Here is a 16,204-nt window from a genome sequence, read left to right as displayed (position 1 = left end):
ACTTAACTAACTATAGCTGGTGTTTACTAAGCGTGCCTGCTTGGAGTTTACTGCATGCCTGTGGCGCGTGGGGCCCAGGTAGGGCAGTTTCCAAACCTTGCCGCAAGCCGGGAAAGGAACCTCAGCCGTCTGTTTGACGGAGGAGAAAGCCAAGGCTCAGAGGGAAGTTCCACTTAAGTAGGTCTCAATCTGCAGCCAGGCCGGTGTATCACTAAGTGTTCGTAGAGCATCTCGGTTCCTACAGACTTCAGGGTTCCTGAGAGCTGCCTTGGCGTCCCAGCCCGTCCCTCACGGGGTCATACCCCCACCCCCACCCCCAGACGTCTAGTTCCAGTTCTGGAAAAGGAATCTGAGTTCTCTGCAGAGAAAGGAAGCCCAAGTGCTCTGAAGTGCAATCGGGTTGTAAACCTTAGGCACCAAGGAAGCAGGCGTCCCGGGTACCTTGTTCCAATCCCGAGGGGACCATCTGTAGATGACTGAGGTTCAGAAGTTAGAAGGGATTAGAGAGGGCTTCCTGGGTCTGTAGACCTGGCTGGGGTCAGGCAGCTCTGGGCCAACCTCCCTGGAACTGGTTGGATGAGTGCCCGTCTACTACCCACCACTGCCACCACAGCCTTCCTGGCTGACTGTACCGCCCTCCCCCCCATTTCTAACTGCTGGATCAGGTGCTGAGGTTTCCATGGCTTTGTCTGCTCCCCACCCACCCCAAGGACCTCAGTCCAAAGGATAATCTAGTTCATTAGTAGAAGGGGAAACACATACTTAGTGAAAAGGAACACTTATCTCAGTGTTCCCCCCAAAACACCTGGTACTCTTTCCCCATGTTTTGCAGCTGCCCATGAAGGGGTACTGATAGGCGGCCCCAACCTGGCCTCAGGTACCTCCACATCAACACACACATCTGGGCCCAGAGGCTGCTGCAGGCTCTCGGTGGTACAAGTACCCTCTTCATGTGGGCAGCCAGTCCCCCATGCACACGGGATTGGAACATATCACCTCACAAACGGTCACGGGAGGCACCTGCACGTATACCATATACCCACACACACTCAGTAGCACACATGAGTGAAATGGCCATACACATCTTCAAGACAGGCCACACACATAACTGCCCCCAACCAGTTCACACACAAACACACTTGTCTTCCATGCACACAGTGAGAATGCACACAGCTTCCCATTCAGTATGCAGCACTGAATGCATGCATACTCCTGCACATAGTCATAGGGATGTCCTGGGGCTGTGATGGGGCTGGGACACCCCCATCTCCTCTCAAAGGACTTTGGGCTCAGTGAAAGTCATGGGAAGTGGGGAGGTTATAAAAACTGTGGAAAGGTAGTGGGGCTTTGGGTGGTATGTCAGGGAAGGGGATACAGGGACAAGGCTGCTTCAATTAAGAGGCTGGGGACAATGGCCTCCAGGAGTCAAGAGTGTCCTTAGTTCACCCACCCATGGCACTCTGGTCACCACAGTCAGAGCCATCCCAGGTGGCCTTTGTCCTATTGGGGTGCACCCTCCTCTGGGTCTAGCTCTCTGCTCTCTTGAGAAGCTAAGTCAATTGCCTTGAAACATTTTCATAAGCAGTCCTTCTGCCAGAAGTCTCCCTCTGGTTCCCAGCTAGAGTTGAAACAGAAAGCAGTGTGGAGTTACATAGACTTGGGTTCCACTACTGATTTTGCCCAATTTTATTTTTAGCTGTGTGATCTTGAGCAAGTTGCTTACCCACCCTGAGCCTTAGTTTCTTCATCCATAATACAATCCCATCAAATCCTCTATAATTCTCCAAGATGGGGATTAGTACCCCCCTTCCATCATATGGAACCTAAGGCTCTAAAGAGTGAGGCTGGCAAGTGTTTGAGCTGATATTTGAAACGGAGGTCTTTTTGGGCACTATAGCTAGTGTACCCCACTGAAACAGAGGAGAGGTGGATAGTGACTTACCATTGTCTGGAGAGGAGTAGAGGGGAAGTCAGAAGACCCCAAGACCCCTGAAGCCTAGCCCTGATCCCTCCTGGCGCCTCCCAGGTACTCAGCTCTGTTTTGAGAATCTAGACCTAGGAATCAATCAGCTCAGCTGGCCGCTTGTCCTGGGCCAAGCGGGGGAATGAGGAAGTGTGGCAGAATCTTGGACTGAGTCGAGGGAGACCTCCCTTGGCCCCAGGCCCCACTTGTATAAGGGGGAATACTTTACCACCTCAGACATGTTGGGATTCACTGAGACAGAGCATGTTCTTTTTCATCTTCAGAACTAACTGATCTTCTACCTCCCCGTTTCCTCCTCCTTCCCCCTGCCGGGGGCCTCCTCAAGGGCCACTGTGTGTCAGGCCTGTGCTGGCCACCTGGGCTGCAGGCTGCCCTTCAGAGAGGAGGAGGCTCTGATCTGAGCAGGGTAGGCACACGCTTGACCGCTGCTGCAGTGGGTGTTAATATATTTTCCTTCTCCTCAGTAACCATGGATGATTCTGGTTATCCTATTGCCCAGATGTGCTGGGGGCTTCCTGTTAGCGGGCTTTTCAGCCCAGCCCCTGCAAACAGCCCCGCCCAGTGGAGTGGGGGGGACACCCAAGCTGAAAGGACATGGGGAAGGGGGAAGCTACAGTTCTGTTCACCATGTTAACCTCTGTTGACCCCTCCACCACCTCAGCTTCCCTGCCCTGGGGCCAAGGCCTTGGTGGAGGTGGGTGGGGGTGAGGCAGCTGCTTCCAGGATGGGGGATGCGCGATCTGGATATGGTCCTTAGCCCTGTATGATAGATAATTGTTTTGCCCTCTCTGAACCCAGTCGCCCCATCTGTAAGTGAGGGGGTTGAACTAGATAACCTCCAAGGGATTTTTTCACCTCCAACCAGGGCTGACCCTTACCTGTTTATAGTATGAACCATCAACACAGTGGATACAATGAGACCAAAGAGAGCTGTTTCCAGCACCAGGGTGCTTTCAGAAAGGCCTTCCTGGGAAGGCAGTGCACAGGGGCTCTGGGCAGAGTAGCCTGGCCCAGCTGTCCAATGACCCTGGGGTTGGCCCGCTCCATGAGGCCAGATCTTACAGGCAAGGGAGAGGGGCATCAAATAGCAGCAAGCATGTCATCAGAGCACCTGTGCCTGGCTCTCAGATTCTTCTCCTTCACTTACCCACTGTATGACCCTGGGCAAGTCGCTCAACCTCTGTGGCCCTTGTTTTCATCATGTGTACAGTGAGAAACCCACTGAACCACTCCCAAGGTTACTGGAAGATAACCTTGCAGGAAAGAACTGATGCTGACTGAGCGAGCACCTCCTGTGCACCAGGCAGTTTCTGTGCCTATGGGTGAGGCAGGCTGTACTCAGCAGATGAACACATTGAGCCCCAGGCCCATCTGGTAATTTATGCAACATCTTGCAGAGGGTGAGTGGTAGAGCCTGGCTGCAAACTCAGGGCTGTGGGCGCTTTGAAGTCTGCCTACTGCCTGGGGAGGGGGTTACTTTCTCCTCCTCAGTTACCTTGGGCTGGCTAGCAGTTGTTATTTTACAAGGCTCAGGGAGCAGGCTTGGTTGGGGGAGGGTCAGTGGAGAGGTTTCTTTCCTGGATGCACATAACAAAATGCCACCCGTCATGTCTACTGAGGGTGTTCCTTCCGTAAGTCCCTTCTGAAAGGCTGCTTTCAACTTTTGATTGTTTAATTCTGGTGGTGGCTGCTCAGGAGACAATGTTTGTGTTTCTCAGGCCTTTTTCATCTCCAAGAGAGAAACTCCACTCCGACTAGCTTAAACGTAAGAGAAACCAATTGGCTCATGCAGTGCCCCCAGTGCCCCCAGGAGTGCTGACACGCATTTCAGCTTCTTGCTGCTGTCTGAGCAGATGCAGGTTTCATCCCTTTCCCCTGCTGTGCAGCCACCAACAGCCCCAGTTTGGACTCTGGGCAAATGAGAACTTCTGTCTTCCTGGGCCTCTGTATCAGTCCCAGGGAAATGGCTGATTGGCCTGCTTGAGTCACATGTCTTCCCTTTGATGGATGGCTGTTATTGCCGGGGGACCCTGGGAATGAACAGAATGGGATGAATGGGAAGCAGTGGAACACTGGGGCACTTGTGTCTAGCTAGGTTAGCAGTTTCTTCTCCAAGTCGGTGTTTCTGCCTCTGGGTCTCACCCTGCACACACAGGCCAGAGACCAGCCACACCCAGAGCCCCCATTGTACAGAGCAACTGGGGCTGAGAGAGGAGAGCAGTTTGTCTCACATCACTCAGTCTACAGTGCAAGAGACAAGGGAAATCAGGTTTCCTGACACCCAGGCCATAAGCGGTGTGAACTCTTTCTGGGAAGGCCAGAATGACGTAGCTTTTTAACAGCACCAATTCCTCTCATCCCAGGACATATACACCCCATTGAAATTTGATTCCATCCACAGGTGCCATCTGTTTCCCCACCCTTTGATCTGGGCTGGCCTCGTGACTGGCCCTGAGGAATGCCTGTGACAGAAGTGAAGTTTGCACATTATAGAGCCTAGGCTTCTGCTCCCACTCTTCTGGAGCCCAGACCAGCTGAACATCAGAAGCCCAGGCTGGACTATTAGATGATAAGGGCCAGTGCAGAGAGAGGCCCTAAGGCCACATGGAAGGGGCCCAGCTGGCCCAGCCATACAGCAGAACTTAGACCTGACTGACCCACCAGTCAAATGTAGCCATGTGAGTGAGCCTAGTGAGATCAGCAGAGCCGCCCGGTCAGCCCACAGACTCAGGAGAACCAGTCAATCATTCTTGTCAGCCACTAAATTTTGACATGCTTTGTTATATAGCAAGAGATACCTGAAGCAGCCAGGTTTAAATAGTGAAAAAGCTAATACGCACTTATCTAAGATCATTTCTGAATCTCAGAACTGGGCTCTCATACTCCTGTAGCTGCAGCCCTGGAACCCCTGGAACCCCTGGAGGTGTCTCCGCTGCTCTGGGAACCAGCGTGTGGTTAGTTATGGCTGTCTTGCCCACCTGCGTGCTTAGTGCTCCCTCAGGACTAGCTAACTGTATTTGCTCCAAAGTGGAAAAATGAATGAATGAATGTCCTCACCCAGCCTCTGCCTGCATACCCCCAGGGAAGAGAGCTCACTCCCTTCATTCATTCTGAGATGAATGGACGTCTCTTCCATTCTGGGATGACTGCCTGGGAGAAGGTCCTCATCCATCTAGAGCAGAGACCTATAACTCCGCTGGTGGCTCTGGCTCTCTTCCTGCATGCCCTCCTCTATTTGACAGCCTTGGGTACATAACAGTGGTCCCTGGCATTTGCAAAGCAGTGCAACCTCCCTTAATGGCAAATATTGCCATGTACATGGAACCCCGGACACAACCATAACCTCAAGGCAAGTGTTTTCACCAAGGCCCAAAACAAGCGTGAGTTCTGGGATCACACATTATGGAGTTTCAACCCCAACCCCACCTCTGTAGGGCCTTGGACAAGACACTTCCTGTCTCTGAGCCTCAGTTATCTCATCTGGAAAATAGGAACACCTAGAGTTGCCATGAAGCTTAAAGAGATGACATATATAAAATGCTCTGCAAGTAATCAACCCTTGATAAAGGTTAGTTCCTTTTCTGCCAGGTACATAAACAGTTCCAGATGGAGAGCTCATTTGTACTCAGCGTTCATGTCTATATAAATAATGTGCAGGTGGGGGCGGAATTGTCAGGTGGCTGGGGGTGGGGGAGGGCATTCCCAGCAGTGGGAACAGCTTAAGCAGAGACAAGAGGGAGAAGTTTGGATTCAGGGAAGAGTAAGTGGGGGGCTTGGTGCTGCTGGTATCAAGTGCAGCAAGAGGGAAAACAACTCAGGAGGAGGACAGGCCCGAGCCAGGAAGGGCCCTGAACACTGAGCTAAGGAGCATGGGCTTTGCCCAGGGGGATGTGGAGGAGGTCTGAAGCGGGCAGGGGGAGGTCAGGTATGGGATTCAGGTCTGGGCATATCTAGGGCTGGGTAAGGAGGGAAGAAGAGAGAGACTTCCTGAGAGCCTGGGAGGGGACAAATGGGGTGAGAGCAAGAGTGGCTTCGGCCCATTCTTGGAAGGGAGAGCTGGCTGCTCAGTGTGGGCGCAGCTCTTATAGGGAGCAGGGCCCTTGACCCTCTGTCCCAGGACCTCCATTCTGCATCTTTGCAGCCAGGTTCTGTTGGGAAGAGAAACTTTTCTGCCTTTTCAGTGTAGGAACAGGTTATGAAGGAGGCAGAAAAGAAAACCTGCAGGGCCAGATCGGTAGCCAGATGGATATATATACAGGGTAAATCAGAGTGGGACTAACCATTTTCTGCTGGAGACCCACAGAAGTTCCTTGCAACATCTGCTGGCTCATTTTATGAACCATCCTGGTCCCTGAGCTAAACTTTACAGTTTTCTAAGTCCTGCCACAGTTATGGGCTCCTTTGAGACTTAAGCCCAGAGAGGGGAAGTGACATGCCCAAGGCCACACGGCAAATGTATGGTAGAGCTGGGCTGGAACCCAGACCTCCTGCCTCCCACTCACATCCTGGCTTCTTTTCACAGCAGTGAGGAACTGGGCAAGATGGTCTCACTTACCTGCTCTGGGTGGAGAGAGGGGAGCCAGAGAGAGGTTGACAGCTGTCAGCAGACAGCACTTAACCCAAACTGACAATTTAATTGTGAAAATGTGGACGAGGTACAGTTGTGTGTAAGGAAATCCAGACGGCCTGGTACCCTAGAGAGTTTGGGCCAGCACCCCAGTTGCTGGGGAAACGGAGAGGGTTGTGGATGATGTCATTAGATGCTAAGGCTGCAGTATGGGGGCTGGGCTACCCGGCCACCTCTGTGGGACCAGATAGGGCTGCAAGCCTGGTCACAGGCTGTCATCCTCATGGTTAACTACTTCCCTTACAAAGGGGGCAAAAGATAACTCCAGAGCAGGGTGGTGACTTGCTCAAAGTCACACAGGGCATCAGTGACTGAGCTCCCGTGACTACGTCTATTCATCTAGCAGGCTGCAGGTGCCTTGAGCACAGGGCCTGGTCAGGGTCATCTGTGAGTCCCCATGCCCAGCACAGGGCTGTGCAAAGACTGGAGTTCAACTCTGCAGTGAAGGCTGCTCCATGCCTTTGTAAAATGGGAGTGTAGGGCACTTTGGGAGGTGACATTAGTTGAGTTCATAATAGCCTTAGATGAGTAGGAGCCCTGAGCAGCCATCCACAGCCGTGCTCTCTTGTTCAGGGAACATTGAGCTCAGAAAGGGCAGGTCATCAGGCCAAGGTCATTAGCAGGTTGGGGCAGCGCTGAGCTGCCCCTGAGACATTGCCCCACAGATATGATACTTAATACATCCTTTCCCAGGGGGGAGTGGTCTCTCTCACTGCCACCCTCTCAGCCCTGGGCTAGGGATCTGGGCCTTGGGAAACCCCCATTGTCTAAAGCATTTTCTCAGAATCCTCAGCTCTTGACCCAAGGCTGAACATCAACCCACCCAAAGCATCAATAACAAGGATAGTAGTTGCCCTTAGCATAGCTCCTACTGTGTGCCAGGCTCTAGGCTTTCACTCTAAGCTCCCTATCTCAAATATTTACAACTCCTTGGGCTGGGAATTACTGTTCTCACTTTGCAGTCCAGAACACAGAAGCTATGGGTGAGGGTGGGAGGTCACTTGCCCACGTGCACATAGCCAGAAAGTGAAAAGCCGGGACAGGCACCCCAGGTCACTCTGCATCTAAAATCCATGACTGCCTGCTTCCCTGGCTTTGGGATCATCCCAACAGCCCCCACACCCCTCCTCTTCTCATGGTGAAATAAATCCCTCCTTCCCTCCCCTCCCCCCACTTCCTGAGACGCTGGTGGGGCTGCCCATCACAGAGCCCAGTAAGTACCCTGCTAAAAGGCTTGGTCTTTTGGAGAACTGCATCTTCCTAGCCACATAATGTGACCCAACTGGACCAAACAGAGCTGTTTCCCTCCACTGGCATAAATGGGTTCTGGGAGAAAGCAGTTAGTTCCTCTTTGGAATGCAAGCTCTGAAGGTGTGACCCCCAGAGCTTCCAGCAGCCATATTTCCTGCTGTGTGAGGAAGACACGGGGGAGGGAAGAAGGAAGAGAAGAAACAGGCAGGGGGTGGGGCAGACCATCTGAGTCCCTGAGCTCACCCTTGTCCCTTACTTGAAGTGAAGTGTGCCAAGTTCTGTGCTATTATAGGAGGTACGAGATTAATAAAGGTTCTTGTCCTCTAGGAACTGATAATCTGGTCAGGGGAGCAGGAGCAGATGCAGTTCTGGGTTCTAGGCCTGCTCTGTTTCAAACTTGCTGTGTGATCCTTCCCTTCTCTGGGCTATGATCTCCCCATCTTAAACAAGGGGAAGGGGCGGAAGTTGGGTTCAGTGTTCTGCAACATTCCCCCCCAGATTTACAAAACTACTTTTTTTAAGAAAAAAAAAGAGATACAATTCACTTACTGTACATTTACCCTTTTAAAATGTACCATTCAGTGGCTTTTAGTATTTTTGCAAATTTGTGCAATCATCATCACGTTCCAATTTCAGAACATTTCCATCACCTCAAAAAGAAATCCTATATTTATCATTCCACATTCCACCCACCATCTCAGCCCCTAGGAACTGCTGATTTCCTTTTTGTCTCTACGGATTTTCCTGTTCTGGACATTTCAGTTTCATTTCCAAATGTATCCATGTTGTAGCAGTGTATCAGCATTTCTTTCTTTCTTCTTACAACTGGATAATATAGCATTGTATGGACAGACCCCATTTTGTTTGTCCATTCATCAGTTGATGGACATTTGGGTTGTTTCCACTTTTGGGCTACTATAAATAATGCTGCTGTAAGCATTCATGTACAAGCTTGTATGAAATATATGCTTTCAGTTCTCTTGCATATAAAGCTAGGAGTGGAATTGCTGGATCATATGGTAACTCTATATGTCTTTTGGGGAATTGCCAAACCATTCTCCACAGTGGCTGCATCATTTTACATTTCTACCACAATGTATGAAGGCTCCAATTTCTCCACGTCCTTACCAGGACTTATTATTTTCTGTCTTTTTTATTTTGGCCATCTTGCTGGGTGTGACATGGTATCTCATTGTATTTGTGATGGGCATTTTCCCAGTGACTGACGCTGGGCATCTTTTCATGTGCTTACTGGCCATTTGTAGATCTCCTTTGGAGAAATGTTTGTTCAAATTTTTTGCCCATTTGAAAAATGGGGTTATCTGTTTTTTTTATTCTCAATATGGCCTGAAGGTAGGAGACCTGTATAGTTTATTGTCCAACTGGAACACTTGGGAGTGAGTGGGGACAGCAAGCATAAATGGATATGTAGGCCCCTGGCCTCTAAGACCCTGCAGGGTTGGGCCTGTCCTGTTTCTGCTCAGCTGTCTGTACTTCTCTGTGCTTCACGCACACCTGCCTTCCTCTGCAGACAGTTAGGGCCTTGGAATTGTCTGGAACACCCACCTCACACCATCACCAACACCTCTCCACACTCCTTCATTGTTCCTACTTGCTCTTAGAACTCAGCTCAAGCCATACCAGTGCCCTTGTTAACCCATTCAATACATTGTGTGTTTTCCCTCCATGGTCCGCATTACAATCACAATAATGACAGGAATTCTTAATTGTGTGTTTGATCACTTTAAGGTCTATCTCCCTTCCTAAGGTCAGGATTGGGTCTGACTTGCCCACTGTTGTATCTTGAGCACCCAGCAACAGCCCCAATGCGTAAATGAATATATCAACTCCCAGGGCCCCTGTATGGCCACATAGTTTTGTACCTCCCTTGTATTTTTGGTTTCTTTCCTATGTAAGGAAAGGAAAGCAAGGAGCTAGACCTAAAGAAAATAACCTCTGGTCACAACGTGCACTTCTGATTTCTTCCACAGGCTCTGAACTCCTGCAGGGCGAGAATGCATCCCCTCCTCTTCTCCTCCCAATCTCTAGACTAGCACTGGGCCTGAAGGAAGGGCTCAAGTGGGGCTTACTGGTAATGTGAGTATCATTGTGTTGGATCACAGATAGTCTGAACTGGAAAGAACTCTACATATTCTGAGGTGACATAATGATGAGGCCAGGCCCCTGGGTACTGTAGGCACAAAAAATATTAGTGCTTCTTCTTTTAGAGGTCATCTTGTCCAACTAACCACCTTTATTAATAAATATTTTTTTAAGTGTACAATTCAGTGGATTTCAGTATATTCGCAAAGTTGTGCAAACATGACTACTATCTACTTCCAGAACTTCTCATCACCCCAAAAAGAAACCCCAGACCCAGCAGCAGTCATGCCTCTTTCCCCCTTCTCCATAGCCCCTTGCAACCATGAGCCATCTTATTTGAAGGAAACTGAGGCCCGGAGATAGCAGCACCTTATGTAATATCACACTGTCAGCCAGCAGTAGAGCCAGGACTAGAGCCCAGGTCTCCTGACACCCAGTCTGCTTGGTCAGGCAGCAAGTCTGAGCTCTCTCTGGCACCTTCAGGCAGTCTCTGGTGCTGACATTAAAGAGCTGCTTAGCAAAGCCCAGATAAATTAAGTCTAGCAGGTAAGATGTGACTGCACCATCCAGCTGTGCCCTTAACTGTGCAGAGCCTGTCTGTACCCAGAGTGGAGCTGAGGGCTTTCAACACACAGGAGACACACCTAGAAGTCATTTCCAGTGTGTACGCTGCTTCCTACAATAGCCAGTGTCCTTTCATATGGGGGTGCCTTCCCCCAAGTGACTGCATGGCTTCCTCTCTTCTCCTTCAGCACCTCCCAAGGGCGCCTTCTCAGGGAGGCCTGCCCAGACCACCTTCTATCAAAGTGCAAACAGGTGCACCCCTCCCTGCTGGCCTTCCTATCCTACGTCTAGGTAGGCTCTTCTTCCCTGGCACTTACCATCAGTGGGCACACTGCATCCTTCGCTTGTTTTCTGGTCGTCTGTCTTCCCCTACTAGGGTGGCAGGTCTGCGAGGGCAGGGATTTTGTCTAGTTTGCTCCTTGCTATACTCCAGTTCCTGCAACAATGCCTGTTACACAGAAGGTGCTTCATGAACATTGGTTGAATGAATTCATGACTAAATGAATTGTTAGCTATTATTCCATTTTGTTCTTATCAGCAATAGTCAGGGGAGGGGTTATTATGCCCATTTCATAGCTGTGTCTTAGTCCCTTCAGGTGCTACAATAAACTGTAGACTGCAGGGCTCAAATAACAGACATTTAACACTCGCTGTCCTGGAGGCTGGGAAGTCCAGATCAAGGGGGTGGCAGCTTGCTCCTTGGTGAGAACCCTCTCCCCAGCTTACAGACGGCTGCCATCCCACCACATGCTCACGCGACCCCTTTGTGTGCACTTGCAGAGACAGAGAGCTCCTGTCTCTCTTCCTCTTCTTATAAAGACACTGATCCCATCATGGGGGCCCCCATCCTTATGACCTCATCTAAACCTAATTTCCTCCCAAGGGCCCCTCCCCCAATATCATTACAAGTGGGTGGGGGTAAGGTTTCAACATATGAATTTGTGGGGGGGGAGACACAAACCTCCAGACCATAACAGATGGCAAGCTGAGGTCCAGAGAGATCACCTGGGACCCAGAGGCAGGCCACTGGAGCCCCCTCTCCTGATCCTGCCAGGGGAGCCTGGAATGGGGTGGAAGTGGACAAGAGGAAGCAGGGGCCAGACTCCCCGGGTCTACCATTGTTTTTGGACCCCAGAAAGCAGAGTCAGTCTGGGAGCCTAGCCTTACTCCTTGCTGCACTGATGTAGCCGCTTTCACATTCCAGGCCTCAGCCAAAATGGAAAAAGACAGGCAGGAGGAAAGGCAGTGCTGCTTTTTAAAGTAGCCTGAGCTCTGGGAGCTCCACCATGGAAACTTCTGTCCATGATGTCATGGGCCTTGAGGCCCTCTGGGCAACGTTACTGACACTTCACACACGGGCTGGGCCCAGGGTCCACACACTCTCCTCTTGAGAGATCTACGGGAGCCTGCAGGCAGGCGGTGGCTCCGTCTGCAGGCCTGGGCCAGACCCCCTGAGCCAGGATGGAGCCAGGCACTGGGCAGGCAGGGGGCACCCTCAGGTAACCCAGTAGAGTGGTCCTTTCTGTCGTCCAGAGGTTTTTGACATCCACCTTTCATGGGCTCTGTGGCAGCCCGGGAACACACAGAGCATGAGCACTCTGATCTGTACCTTCCCAGGAGGGGGCAGAGTGGTGCAGTGCCCTGCCAGGGTCACATGGCTAGGGAGTGATGGCCCTGGGGGAGCTTGAACCCTGCCCTTTGATTCTCAATCCTGTGGTCCACTTCAGAGAAGAGCATGTGGTCCTTGCCCGAGAGAAGCCAGCAGACTCAGATAGGCTGTGGGGAAACCGCTTGGTCAAGTCTAAGTCTTCATTTTACAGCAGAAGAAATTGAAAGGGCAGGGACTGGCCTAAGATCACAGAGTCCACAGACCAGGAAGTGCTGGATACAGACTCTGGACCCCTGGCTGGGAGCCTCTCCTACTATATTCTGCACTTAAACAGTTCCTTTTGGGCGGAAGCTCTGCCTTTGGGGAAGAGACGCCAGGCCTTTCCAGAATCTGGTCTAAGGCTGTCTTTCAGGATGTGCTGTCAAGGCTTATTCCTCAGAGAACAGCTGTTGGCAAAAGGAGGTGAGGTACTGATTATGACTGAGGCCTGGGAGGAGAGAAGGGGTGGGGCGGGGCAGTACAGTTTCAGAGAAAAGGTGTATTTATTTCTGCTTTTGCTTACTGCAGTTTCGTGTTTTTCTGCAGTTATATAATTCATTTTTCCTACTTGAAAGCGATACACTAGTTGGGAATGGTTTTGGAATCCAGGGTTGTCTCAGTCCTGACTGGCTGTGTGAGTTTGGGCAGGTCCCCACCTCTCTCTGGCTCTTTCTTAGAAACGCCTGTTATAAGGTTGTCCTGTGAGAAGTAGATGACTTCTCAGGAAACCGCTCTCCAGCCTGGTCATCAGCAGTGTTAACCATCAAAGAAAGAAAGCAGCAACCAGGAGTGAGGTGTCCAGAGAAAAGCCAAGGTTCAGACAAGCCCAAGATGGCTGTGTGCACGTCCAACGCTGTCCGGAAGGTAAGAGTTGCTGTCTGAGGGGCGGGCCCATCCCAGGCCCCACAGTGGGCCTCTGTGCTCGGAGTGGAGACAGTCCTCAGGCTTCACCGAGGTCTGCGTGAACAGCCCTCTGCAGTAGCCCTCTTGGCCCCTCTGCTCAGATTCCCAGCCCGCCAGGCAACAGCCTCCCGGAGAGCTGGCTCCCAGGAGGGAAGAAGACTGGGGAGGGGACAAGAGCACTGTGTCAGTGGAAAGGGGGACTGCCTGGTGTCCGTCACTACAGTGTTGGGAGGAGGCATCCATCTTGAGTGACATGGTCAGGGACAGCTTGTCTGATCTCTCAGGTGTCTTGAGGAGGGTCAATGTCAGGACAGGCAGATGAGGGCCAGACTCCAGGCTGGTCAATCACCCAGGACCTGTCAACCAGTAAAAAGGGGGTTAAATATTTTAATATGTGTACAGTGCTTAGAATAGTGCCAGGCATAAAATAAGGAGTCAAGAGAAATTGCTAGGTGACAGTCAGCTGTGGCCTATCTAGACAGCAGGGTGGAGTGGTGGGTCCAGAGAAGGAAGAGTTTCTTGAGCCTGGCCATCGGCCCAGCTATAGCCCTGCTCCAGGAGGTTCAGCTCACACCATCCGTCACCTATGCAGACCGAGGTGGCACCTAGCTGACTGTTCTGGAATGCAGTACCACTTTCTGGTCTTCCCCTCACAGCTCCCCTGTGATGTCCAGCCTGAGGGACGGTCATGGTTCTCCATCCCTGAAGTATCTCCCCACCACCACCCATCACTCACCTCCTACCCGCACTGGGCCAAACCCCAGAGGACAGGAATTATAAGTCAGGCTGGAACTCCACGATGTCAGGACTGGAAAGCCCTCAATGTGTATCTTGCTTGCCCTTTCTACAATGCACACATGGGGAAACTGAGGCCCAGAAAGGGAAAAGGACCTCTCTCCAGTTTTGCATGGCCAGGGAGCCAGTGGTTGGACCGGGCCCAGGCCTGGTGCTTTCTCCCAGCCTCCTCTGCAATCCAGGGATCCCTAGAGGACACTCAAGAGACGATGTCCCGCCCCAACCGTGGCCACACCTCACCTGGTCTTGGTTTGCTTCATCCTTTGTGGCTCTGTCTGGAATAATTCTCGCCAAGAGGGGTCAACCCCCAGGGAGGAGGCAGCTAATGAGCTTCAGATGTGTGGGCCAAACCGCCTCACGACAGGCCGAAGCTTGTGCTGATTGCAGACGCCTGGCCGGTGGCGCTGGTGTGCAGAGGCCACCTCCTCTTCCCTTCATGGCTACTTCACCCTGACTTGGAGGCAGCAGCTGCCAGTGTTTCACCCCAGAAATCCTGGCTGGGGGGCTGTTTCAAGGGATTCTGGAAAAGGGCAGGGAGGCTGGAGGCCAAGTGCATTTTCATCATTTGGGGGCTTATTTCTTTGTTTTTCAAACCTTTTCAGGGTCCAGAGCTGGTCTTTAGACTGAGGCAGCAGCAGGGAGGTGAAGAAAAGGGGGGCAAGCTGCATGTTGATGGCCAGCTCTGTGCATGATCCGTGCTGGGTACAAACGTCACCTTCTCTAACCCTTACAGGAACCCAGCAGAGTTAGGACTGTCATCATCCACTTCACAGATTGGGAAAAGGATGCTCAAAGAGGTGAGGCAACTTGTCCAAGGTCATGCAGCTCCTCAGAGGTCAAACCAGGGTTCCAGCCCACCTGGGCTGGAGCACAGTGCTCTTCCCGACAGCAAACTGGGATGTTTCCAGAAGACCAAGATGGTATACTGTGGTCTTTAAGCTGCATGGATGGTGAGGGCCTTGGGCTGCACTGGGGTTTCAGACACTGAGGCTGTCTTTGCAGCTGACTCACTCCTGGACATTGACAAGGCAGCAGATTTCACATTTACAAAACGGGGCTCATTATCTCAAATTCAGATGATGTAATGCTAATTGCCGTCATCACATCTCCAGCCATGCCCAGAACACATTCTCGGAGCCAGACCCTCTGCTGGGGGCTCTCCATTGGTGAGCTGTTAAGACCTTGGATTCTAGAGTTCTGCCACTTATTAGCTGTGTGACTCTGGGCAAGTTACTTTACCTCTCTGTCCCCTCATTCCCTCATCCTTGAAATGAGGAAAAGGTTGTTCCTATTGCACAGACTTGTGAAATTAAATTAGTTAATTTTTATAAAGGACTGGAAGGATGCCTGGCACAGGGAACACACCCAGCACATGTGTTCGCTGATATGGGATCAACCTTGTGAGACGGGCATCATGATTTTCCCTGAAGTACAGGTGTAGAAACAGAGGCTAATGCAGTATAGTGATTCTCAAACTTCATGTCTCAGAATCACCTAGAGAGTTCATGAAAATATGGAGGACTGGGTCTACTCCCAGAATTTCTGGTTCACTAAGTCTGGGATGGAACCTGAGAATCTGCATTTCTGGCATGTTCCCAGGTAAGGCTGCTTCTGCTGGTCTGATGACCACACTTTGAGCACTTGTGCCCTAGTAGACCTGAGGGTGGCCCTGTTATGCAGGGCCAACAAGGACAAGTAAGAGCAGAAGCTCTGTAAATAATTTGGTATGTGAATAAGTAAGTGACTGATTACAGAGAGCAGAGAGTCGTGTTGAACCAGGACCCCGAGGGTTCTAGTCCTAAATTTGCTCTCAATTCCCAGTGGAACTTGACCAAATCATTTATCCCTGCAGCCTTGGTTTCCTTCTCCATAAAAGAGGGTTAATGATAATCTTTCCTCACTCAGCTCAGTGAGGATGAAACAGAGCCTGGCACAGCTCCAACACCCACAGCAAGAATGAAGAGGGTGGTCTTGGCGGAAGGTGTCAGGCACTGGGCGCTCACTACAACGTTCATTGCCGTCTTTCTCCTCTTGCAGCACCGAGGGCCATAGCTCACTGTCTTCCTGTCTTTCTGGAACCTGACTTGGAAGATCATGGCCACACTGTCCCCCATGTTCCATGGCAGAGGCGGTGTGCCTGCTATGGCCACAGGCTGCATAAAAGGGCCTGTGTTCCGGCTGCTCACCTCCCACTGTGTGTCCAGTGGTTTTCTATTTCAGTTACTGTAAAAATATCACCTTTGATCTCAGCTTGTGGCTCTTAAAAAAAGAAGAAACAGTCTGGGTTTTTATTCTCCTGGCCCCTCCACCCTCTCACCTCCTGCTCCTG

The 16,204-nt window shown here is 51.2% G+C and overlaps 1 long non-coding RNA gene across 2 annotated transcripts in view; it reads left to right on the top strand.

Annotated features, from left to right (window-relative positions):
- LOC118973884 (uncharacterized) overlaps positions 1-16,204 on the top strand; it is a 16,926-nt gene extending 722 nt beyond the window's left edge. The window contains exons 2-5 of one of the 2 annotated variants that reach the window (XR_012122569.1): positions 9,854-9,959; positions 12,855-13,041; positions 14,609-14,672; positions 15,913-16,204. This is a non-coding gene — a long non-coding RNA (uncharacterized lncRNA). Of the gene's footprint in view, positions 1-9,853; positions 9,960-12,854; positions 13,042-14,608; positions 14,673-15,780 lie in introns of both variants that reach the window. The other variant, XR_012122568.1, reaches the window with a different exon arrangement.

This window comes from Manis javanica, chromosome 11 (genome assembly GCF_040802235.1).
Source record: "Manis javanica isolate MJ-LG chromosome 11, MJ_LKY, whole genome shotgun sequence".
Lineage (NCBI taxonomy): Eukaryota > Metazoa > Chordata > Mammalia > Pholidota > Manidae > Manis > Manis javanica.
Note: the sequence above shows the minus strand (reverse complement) of the source record. Positions and strands in the feature narration are given on the sequence as shown.